Source organism: Plecotus auritus (genome assembly GCF_963455305.1).
Source record: "Plecotus auritus genome assembly, chromosome: 7".
Classification (NCBI taxonomy): Eukaryota; Metazoa; Chordata; class Mammalia; order Chiroptera; family Vespertilionidae; genus Plecotus; species Plecotus auritus.
In genome coordinates, this window is record NC_137774.1 from 20,642,962 (window position 1) to 20,653,380 (window position 10,419).

The following is a 10,419-nucleotide window of genomic DNA, read 5'->3' on the forward strand; positions in this document are numbered from 1 at the left end:
GCCTTCCTTGGGAGATAATTAGGTTTAGATTAGGCCTTGAGGGTAGCTCTTGATGTGATTAGTGCCTATAGGAAGGGACAGGGAGCGCTTGCTCGTGTTCTCTGCCTTGGGAGGACCGGCCTGCCAGGAAGAGAACCCTCACCAAACCTGGCCACGCTGACAGCTGGTTTCAGACTTCTGCCTCCAGAACTGTGAGCAAATTAATTTCTGTTGTTTAAGCATCTAGTCCATGGTGTCTTGTTATGGCAGCCTGAGCTGATTAGCACACCTATTTGCATGCAAAGATCATTAATCATTTTACGCTTACCATTTGTGTGTTTATTGACAGGACCTTGTCTGCAATGCTTTTTGTGGTATTGTGTTCATTTGGAAGTGATAAAACTGCCTTTAAAAAGTTGTATAGTGCAGCTTTTTCAATAGTTTGGACAGAGTTGCAGGCAATTAGTCAGAATTTATGAACTTTTACTCTTTTGCCTCAAAACTCTAAGGACGTTATTGTGTATCATAACGAATGTTATAGCCTTAGTTCTAAGAGACACCTGGGCACCTTCTCACAGCAAAATTTCAGGTTTTATTTTAAGAACGTTAAAACGGAATGGATTTATGTGGAGAATTGTTGACGCTTGGTATTACTGTATTATTCCCTCTACTTTTATGGTATTCAAAGTTTTAAATGAATACATACATGCATACAAGCTACATTTGAGCTAATAACTGGACAAATTTACTTTGCAATAGTGTGGTTGCTTAGTTGTGTTTTTGTCCATAACCATTTTTTAAAAATGGAAAATAACAACCTCCTGGCCCCCCCTTTTTTTTAAGTGCAAATTGTGCCAGGGGAGAGGATGGGAGAGAATGTTTTACACTCTATTTTCACAGCTGTCTTATCAGTTTCCTAAACTCAGTGAGGGTGGGGCACAGGAATTTCACTGGGGGGGGGGAGGGGGGAGGAGCTTGGTTGTTATGGTTTGAAGATAACGCTATCTTCCCAGGCCAACCTCTTGGAGTGAAGATGTTCTCCCCGTGGAGGAGGACGGGTCCTTAAAGCTGTCTTCATAGCGTTTACCGGAATGGTTGACGCTTAACAGTCTATGGACAACTCTGCCAGCCTTGATTTGGTACTCAATTGTTTTCACTTGGACACTTTCCCACACTATGCATAGTTCCACTAGATAAAGCCTACCCCTCCTCCAGCCTAAAACTCCCTGGAACCTAGGTGTGGCAGGCTTGATTTGTTCAGGATGAAGTAGGGCAAGAACTGTCAGGTAAATAAGGAAAGTACCCTTTCAGTCTTCTTGCCTGCTGACGTCATGGCTCTGTTCTCTTGGCTTTAGTGTGGAAATGAGAATTTCCACAGTTTCAAAGGGCGTGTCTGTTACCGTTCATTAATGGCTGAATAATTATTTAGGTTCTTGACCTCTTTACATGATCTGGATTTCCCTGCCTGTGAGATATGGATTGAGTTGAGAACTTTAGAAGAAGCAGAAGGATTTTTTTTTTTTGGTGGTTTTTTTATTGTTGTTTTTCTTTTTTTTTGCAGAGTTTTCATTTTACTCATAACCTAGTTTTAGACTAGAGATGTGGGGGTGAGCATCTAGGCCCTTCGTGTGGCATTACACAATCTATTAGAGTTATATAGAGTGGGTAGAAAAGTGCCGGTAACCCACTTTTAAAAAGTGTTTCATAATATAGACTCTGAAAACCTGGAAAATCCTTCAGGGCATGGAATTCTTTTTTTTTTTTTTCTTTTTAGTTCTAAATCTTTATTGTTGAAAGTATTACATATTCCCATTTTCCCCCATTGACCCCTTCTTTCCTGCCCCTGTCCTTCACCACACTATTGTCAGTGTCCATGGGCTAAGCATATATGCATACAAGTTCTTTGGTTGATCTCTTCCCACCCACCTACCCCGCCCCCCCACCCCTCGCCTTCCCTCTGAGATTCTATGCTTCTACGTCTCTGGATTTATTTGCACATCAGTTTATTTTGTTCATTCGATTCCACATATGAGTGAGATCATGTGAGACTTGTCTTTCTCTGACTGACTTATTTCACTTAGCGTAATACTCTCCAGGTCCCTCCAGGCTGTCTCAAAGGGTAAGAGATCCTTCTTTTTTACTCCTGCATAGTATTCCATGGTGTAAATATAATAGTTTTTTTATCCTCTCATCTACTGATAGGCACTTGGGCTGTTTCCAAATCTTAGCTATTGTAAATTGCGCTGCTAACAGGGCATGGGATTATTGACACTGTTTCTTGATACAGAAGGAAATTCTTAAAACAATTAAATACTCATTGCTCCTACAGTTCACAAGGTCGAGGGGGAAAGGAAGGCAAGGGTGGCAGATGAGAGACAATGGGGAATGCTTGGCCTTTGGGACTTATCAACCACTTATTGGTGCAAAGATTTGTACCTCAAACCTAGAAAAGGTTCCCATATTTGGGGGATTTCAGTTGGTATAACTTAGGCCGAACGTAGCAGGTTTTCATCAGAAATTTTTATTAAAAGGAAAGCGTACACTAAGGTCTCTTTCGCTATGTCTCTCCAGAATTTTTTGAAGGGGGGCGGGTTTTTTTTTCCAATTACAGTTTGCTTTAAATATTATTTTGTATTGGTTTCAGGTGTTCAGCATAGTGGTTAGACAATCATATACTTCATAAAGTGTTCCCCCTGATATTTCAGTACCCACCTGGCACCATACATAGTTATTACAATATTATTGACTTGATTTCCTATGCTATACTTTACATCCCCATGACTATTTTGTAACTGCCAATTTGTACTTCTTAATCCCTTCACCTCTTTCACCCAGCCCCCACACTTATTAGGGGGAACCACTTCATAAATTACATAAAGGTCTAACCACTATGCTGTACACCTGAAACTAATATAAAATAATATTAAATGTCAACTGTAACTGAAAAAAAATTTTAAAGAGTAAGAAGGCTGTTATGTGCATCAGGCAGAACAGAATTTTACTTATTTTTAAAAAGTGTTCTTTCCCTCAAACTTTATAAATAAGGCAAAGAGGATTAAGTGGTTGAATGTTAACAAAATAAAACCCTCAGAAATAAATGAAAAAATAAAAATAATAGGTTGGTTCCTCTGGCACCCAGACCCCATCCTTAGTGGCTTTCCAAAATTCACCTAATTAACATAACTCATTGTCCTTGAAAGGGGCTTATTATGCATAACAAAGGACATCTATTTCACTTTTATGCTCTGGAGCTATTTCAAACTGAGGTGGGGGGGGGACTGAGGACAAAATTAAATATTATAACAAGGACCCTTGTAATTCCCTATGGCTCTTAATAGGGAATTACAAGGGTTTTAGGGGCTCTGTGCTAGAAACAGTGGACATAGACCAAATATATATATATATTTTTTTTTAAAAATATATTTTATTGATTTTTTACAGAGAGGAAGGGAGAGGGATAGAGAGCTAGAAACATTGATGAGAGAGAAACATCGATCAGCTGCCTCCTGCACACTCCCTACTGGGTATGTGCCCACAACCAAGGTACATGCCCTTGACCGGAATCGAACCTGGGACCCTTGAGTCCGCAGGCCGACGCTCTATCCACTGAGCCAAATCGGTTAGGGCCAAATATATATTTCTTATTACAAATCACCATATTACAGGACTGAATTGTACTCCCCTAAGTTATATGTTGAAGCCCTAACCCCAATGTGGTTGTATTTAAAGATAAGGCCTTTAAGGAGGTAATTAAGATTAACTGAGGTCATAAGGGTGGGGTCCTAATCTGATAGGACTGCTATCCTCATAAGAAGAAAAACACCAGAGTCCCCATGCACAGAGAAAAGGCCATGTGAGGACACAGCAAGAAGGTGGCCGTTTGTAAACCAAGGAGAGAGGCTGCACCAGAAACCAACCCCTGAGACCCCACCATGATCTTGGACTTCCAGCCTGTAGAACGATAAAAAAATAAATTTCTGTTTTTTGAACCATTTCACCTGTGGCATTTTGTTATGGCTGCCTGAGCATACTAATACATCTGGGATAGAGTCCAGACAGGGATTTTTTTTTTAAGTGAACTCCCTGGGTCATTCTAATGCACCACCAGGCTGGAGAAGCACTGAGCTAGACAGAAAACTGGAGACACCTATAAAAAGATAAATAGCCAGGGTGACAATCCAGGGCAGCCCAGAAGGAGGAGGGGCAGTCCAGATGAAGAAAGCCAGCCTCGGGGATGCCTTCAGCATCTCTTGGCACAGTTTCGGCTCAGGCCTGCCAGAGTAATTAAGATCGGAGTAGGATGACAGTGCCCTTAGCAGTCATCCGTTCCTGATAATCTCATCTAAATATTTTTCGTTTCTGCTGCCTCCTCTCCATCACTAGCTGTCCCTATCCTTCTGTGCTCTACGACAACCCACAGGCCAAATGTGGCTTCCCCCTATTTTTAAAATAAAGTTTTATTGGCGCACAGTCACACTTATTTATATGCTGTCTATGGCTGCTTTTGCACTATAGCAGCAGAGTTGAGGATTTGCAACAAAGACCACATAACCCATGAGTCCAAACTATATTCTATGTCACATTGTCAGGAAAGGTCTGCCGACCCCTGCTCTAGCAGATGGCTAGTGGTTAGTCAGACGCCAGCCATTGATGTATTAGTGTCTCACTGGTCCAAAAGAATAAAAATCCTTCCTAGTGTACCCACATCAGCATTTACTGAGCACCTACTATGTGACAAACTATATGGTAAGAAGTAGGGATACAATGGATGAGGGAGCTATATTGCCTTTGTACTCAAACAAGGTCACTACTGTAGCCTCTCACTTTAGAGGGTTATGCATTTTACAAATACACACAAAAACAAATGTAGGAAAGAATTTGCAGTGCTCAGCATGGCACAGAGTGACCTGTAACTCTAAACAACTCCTCTTGCAACTCCCACCGTTCAGTCCCCATGAAAAGGCTTTGCTACATCCCAGCAGTATGTTCTCAAAACTCAAGATGACTATATCAGATGCCACAATGGTTTGTGGGCGGTGCCACTGCAGATGTTGGTGAAAGACACTTTTTTGGCACGCAGCGAGGATTTGAGCAGTGGAAGGGCTTAGGTAAGAGAAAAGGCAAATAAAATTGTCAAATCCTTCCTGTCAGCATGAGTGCAATAGATTGTTGCAGAAAGAACTATGATTTCCCAGTGGGGCTGAGGGTCTATTTCCATGCTTCTCTTAATATTCTTTCAGTTTGTCATTCTGGCAGTACTTTAAGAAGTAGTATGATAACTATATTAAACAATTCACATTATATTTGTGCATATGTAGGTCTAGATATAGCATATGAAGAGTAATGCCAATTCTTTACTAATAGACATTGCACACTCGAATTGAAATCTTTTATGTATGTATTTAATAAGATTTCATTAAATTTTTACAAAATTAAATTTTGGCTTAAATTATTTTGATTTAAATGACATTTAATTGTACTTTTAATTTTGCCTTAATTTTTTAAAAATATATTTTTATTGATTTCAGAGAGGATGGGAGAGGGAGAGAGAGATAGAAACATCAATGATAAGAATCATTGATCAGCTGCCTCCTGCACACCCCACACTTGGGATCAAGCCCACAATCCAGGCATGTGCCCCAACCAGGAATGGAACCATGACTTCCTGGTTCATAGGTCGATGGCTCAACCACTGAGCCACGCAGGCCAGACAATTCTGCCTTAATTTTAACATATAGTTTTACATAATTCAGGAGAAAAATAACATACAAAATAATTGTTGTGTTTTGCTTTCTTATTTTACTTTGTTGATGAAAATAATCCAAATTTCATGTACTTTTAAAAACAATTTTATTTTTAATCCTTTAGGTTATTACGAACAATTGAACATACATTACGTTAAAAATCTAGATTATAGCCAAAACCGGTTTGGCTCAGTGGATAGAGCGTCGGCCTGCGGACTGAAGGGTCCCAGGTTCGATTCCGGTCAGGGGCATGTAACTTGGTTGCGGGCACATCCCCAGTAGGAGGTGTGCAGGAGGCAGCTGATCGATGTTTCTCTCTCATCGATGTTTCTGACTATCTATCCCTCTTCCTTCCTCTCTGTAAAAAATCAATAAAATATATTTTTTTAAAAATCTAGATTATAATAACATAGTTAGTGGTTCACCAAAATGAAGACAAGAAAAATAAATTTTGTAAAATAAATATACACTAGTTCTGAAATCGTATGTCATTTTTATTGCTCATCAAAACATTGGTTAGTAGAACATTTAGACATTTACAATAATTAAATTGTCTTTAATATTTTGCCAACTTTTACTCACATTAAATCATAGCTTTACAGATTTTGTACCACATATGAAGGAATATTTGTCAGGGTCAGTATAAAGTATTTTATTTAACTCTGTTAGCTTGTAGTTTATAATGTAGTTTATAATTCTTAAATATTTAGACAAATGGTATATGGGACTTTATTTATACTGTTGCCCCAGGGCCCACAGGTAGAGAAGCAGGCCTGTAAGATAGATCCAGGCAGAAGATACTAATAGGGCACTGTGATTATTGTTGTGACCCAACAGGAGTGTGCTAAGGAGAGTTATACAAGGAATGTGGGTGGTTAGGGAGGACTTTCTGGAGGAAGTTATTTCTAGGCTAAGAGCTAAAGGGTAAGTCATTATCCAGGTAAAGGGAGGGAAGGGGTGGAAGTGAAGAAAAAACTTAAGAAGAGGAGAGTGTCAGGCGGAAAGACTAGAATATGACAGGGACAGCAAAGTTTTGGGTTTTTTAAAAAGGGAGGGCCAGATGTAAATATTTGAGGCTTTGCAGCACATACAGTCTTTTGTTGCAACTAACAACTCTGTTGCTACGTATTGTATGTTGTGTTGTACTGTTGTATGTGTTGTAGACAATACATAAAGGAATGGGTGTGGATGTTTTCCCACAAAACTTTATTTACAAAACGGAGCAGACCCGCAGATCCTGGTTTGGGGACTCCTTGGTTATGGGGAGGCCCAGAGTTGGGAGAAAGCCTATTTGAGGGATCAACAATGGATTGGTATAGCTGATGCACAGAGGATGAGATGGAAGCAGGGAGTCATGAATACGGGGAGTTAAGAACAAGGCTGCAGAAAGTAGATGGGAGGAGTCTGGATGCAAAGACTGAAGAGGAGGCAGCCATAGGCATCATGAACTAAGGTAGCAGTGGGCAGAGGGAGAAAAGCATGGTTTGGAGAGCTAATCAGTGAGTGGTAGTGGAGAGAAAGAGGGAGGGAGAGGGTCAGCTTCCTAGACTTTCACCAGGCAGTGATAGATGGTTCTGGGGGATAGGTGGGAAACCTGGGGAGCAGCCTTGTGGGAAGGGTTGAGGACAGGTGGTGGGATCAATTGCCCAGAAGGCTCAGTTCAGCTCCTGCCACAGACACTTGGCTATGTATATGCAGAAAATTTTTTGTCAGAAATGTGGCTGGCAGTTTCTATGAAAGTATAGTCTGTAAATCCTGAGCAAGTCAGAGGGAAGCTGAACATGCAGAGCTAAATACCTTTGTAATGACAATCCTGGAGAATAATTACTATTGACAGGTTTTCTCTAGCCTGTGGGGACTGCAGGCTTTAGCTACTCTGGTTCCCTTTTCTCCACAACTAATTTCATAACAGCACAAGGCCCCACTATCTGCTGGTAACAATAGCCAACTTGGTCAGGAAAGACAGCTTCATCCAGGCAGTAAATCTGGTCAACCAGATGGGTTGGCACTTCAGACATCAAGTGTCCCAAGACGCAGGATTTGTTGCTGGCTTGGGGGTAAGAGTGGGGTGTGGTGATGTTCCTACTGCCCCACACCCACAGCTCGGCCTGGAGTGGTACCCTGTGTAAAATGAGGGTGTTCTGGAGAGGTGGATGAGGGGAGGCAGCTTGGGTGAGGACTGGGGTGGATTAGCTGTAAGCATTGTTCCTCCATCAAGCCAGAACAAGGGTGGCATTTGCATCAGTGAAACAATTTAAGAGATTCTCTGGAGGTGAATGTATGGGCCTGTGGCATTTATCATCCGTCAGAAGTACACTCCGTAGAGTGCCCGGCCTTAGAACAAATGCTGCTGGGGCTGTTTGAGGAGCAGTGGCCCCAGTGACACAGTGGGGAGCAGGTGCATGGTGCCTCTTAGGGCTCCGACTGGCCTCCATCATCTCACCTGGATGATGGCCTTCCGGATTCCCCTCTGAACCCCTTCCAATCCGTCACCCACCAGGCTGCCTGAGTGACCTTTTTAAAATGTAAATTGGATCTTGTCACTGTTTAAAAGCCTTTAATGTTTTCCCATTGTATTTAGGAGAAAAATCTGAACTCTTCTGTGGTAAGCCATGGCCTGCCTGTTGAGGCCGGGGCTCCCTCTCAAGCCTCTCCTGGTAGATTCTAACAGCCCAGCCACGTTGGCTTTCTCTCAGTTCTTCCAATACCCCAAGCTCCTTCCCCCCTTAAGGCCCTATTCCCTTATTCTAGAAAGCTCTTTGCACTTCCTACCCTGAATATGGCTGGCTCCTTCTCATATTTCAGATATCCTCTTAAAAAATCACCTCCTCAGAGGGACCTTTTCTGATTGCCCAGGCTAGGCTGGGTCTCCCTGTCTTATTCTGACATAGCACCATGTGGCTTTTTTAAATCATAAAACAACATAATTTACCATTTTGAATTATTTGTGTGTTTATCGTCGTCTCCCCCCACCCCCCCACTGGACTGAAAGCTGCTTGGAGGCCGGGACCATAATTTGTTCAACAGTGTATTCTCAGAAACAAGCACAATGCCTGGCACATGTGTATACTCAATACATATTTGCTGAGTAAATGAATAAGTGAATACATAAGAAGCCATTCAACCTATTGTAAGTGTTTATGTCCACATCTACTTGTATAATTTCTGTTCTGGTTACCTCCTGCTGCATTACAAACCACTGAATATAGTGGCTTACAACAACAACTTATTATTTCTCATGTTCTGTATGTTCAGTGGTCGCAGCTGGGCAGATTTTCTCGGGATGTCTCACATGGTTGCAGTCAGATGGTAGCCGGGGCTGGAGTCATCTGAAGTGACAATTGGTGTTGGCTGTCAATGGGGAGCACAGCTGGGCTGTCCACTGGAGGCTGTACACGTGGACTGGGCTCTCCATGTGGCTTGGGCTTTTCATAGCTTTGTGGCTAAGTTCGAGAGAGAGTGTCCCAGGGAAGTGTCTCCTTGTATCTAAGAGACCCAGGTAGAAGCTGCAAGACCTAGCCTCGTTAAGTCCCACAGCGCCATGTAAGCCACAGCCTAATAGTCACAAGTAAGTCACGAGGCAGCCCGTTCAAGGGAGGAAGTTTAAAGTTTCACAAAGGCATAAATACTAGATCTGAGAGGCATGGTTTACTGGGGGCCATCTTTGCAGACTAGCTGCCATGGTGTCTTATATCCATGAGGTAGATGTTTCTATTCCTAGTTTACACTCCTTTGTTCCTTTCTCTTAGGCTTAGGCTCATGCCCAAACCTTCTATGTCTATAACTTGTCTCCTTTGTTGCAATGCCACTCATTGGTACAGGTTGAGCATCTCTTTTCCAAGTTTTCCGAGGGCTGAAATTAGTCATTCAATTTCCAGGGACTCCAGGAAACTGGTCTGCATTTTGGCTGCTAACTTGCTGGGGGAAGAGCAGCAGATTTTCTGTGCCTCTTGGTGTGGTGGAGAAGAGGCTGGAACGTTCACATGTACGATGCAAACAGAGGCTGCTGGGTACCGTCCAGGAATCTTGGTTGTCGCTGTTCATTGCAGAGAGCAGTGCGCTGACCCTGGCCAGCACTCTCGGCACTGAAATCACCAGCTTTGAGAGCCAAGCCCGAGGAGAATTGAGTTTGGGATAGTTTCAAGGGTAGGAGATGCCAGCCCTGTCTCCATTTTGCCTTGTACCTAGTGTTTTCGTCCAAATGTGAAAAGCTCTCCCTCTCCACCTCCCCTGTACTCCCACAAACTGCCCCCCCTCCCCATCCAAATGTCCTTCCAGCTGCTATTTTTGATTCCAGCCTCAAGGCAAATGTTTCACTGTAGCTGAATTACTGTAAAATTCCTTCCTGTGCTCCCACAGATAATGGGACAATTCCCTGGAGAACCTACCACTTCAGAAATGTCCTAGAGGCAGTCCCAAAAGGCAGATCTAAGGAAACGGACCTATCATAAAAGGTTATCATCAGAAAGATGGGTCAAACAATATGATTGTTTTTAATGGCACTGGCTGAATCTAGGTCCCTTTTCTTTTTCTTCTGTGTATCAAGTCAGTTTCAAAGCACCAAAGACAACTGAAGGGCAGAAAATAGTCTTAAGCAGTTTGCTGATGGACCCGTAAATATACAAACCTGGGATATAAAAAGAACTTCAGCAGGCAGTTTATAAACAAGAATAAAATCTTATCCAAAAACAACTTG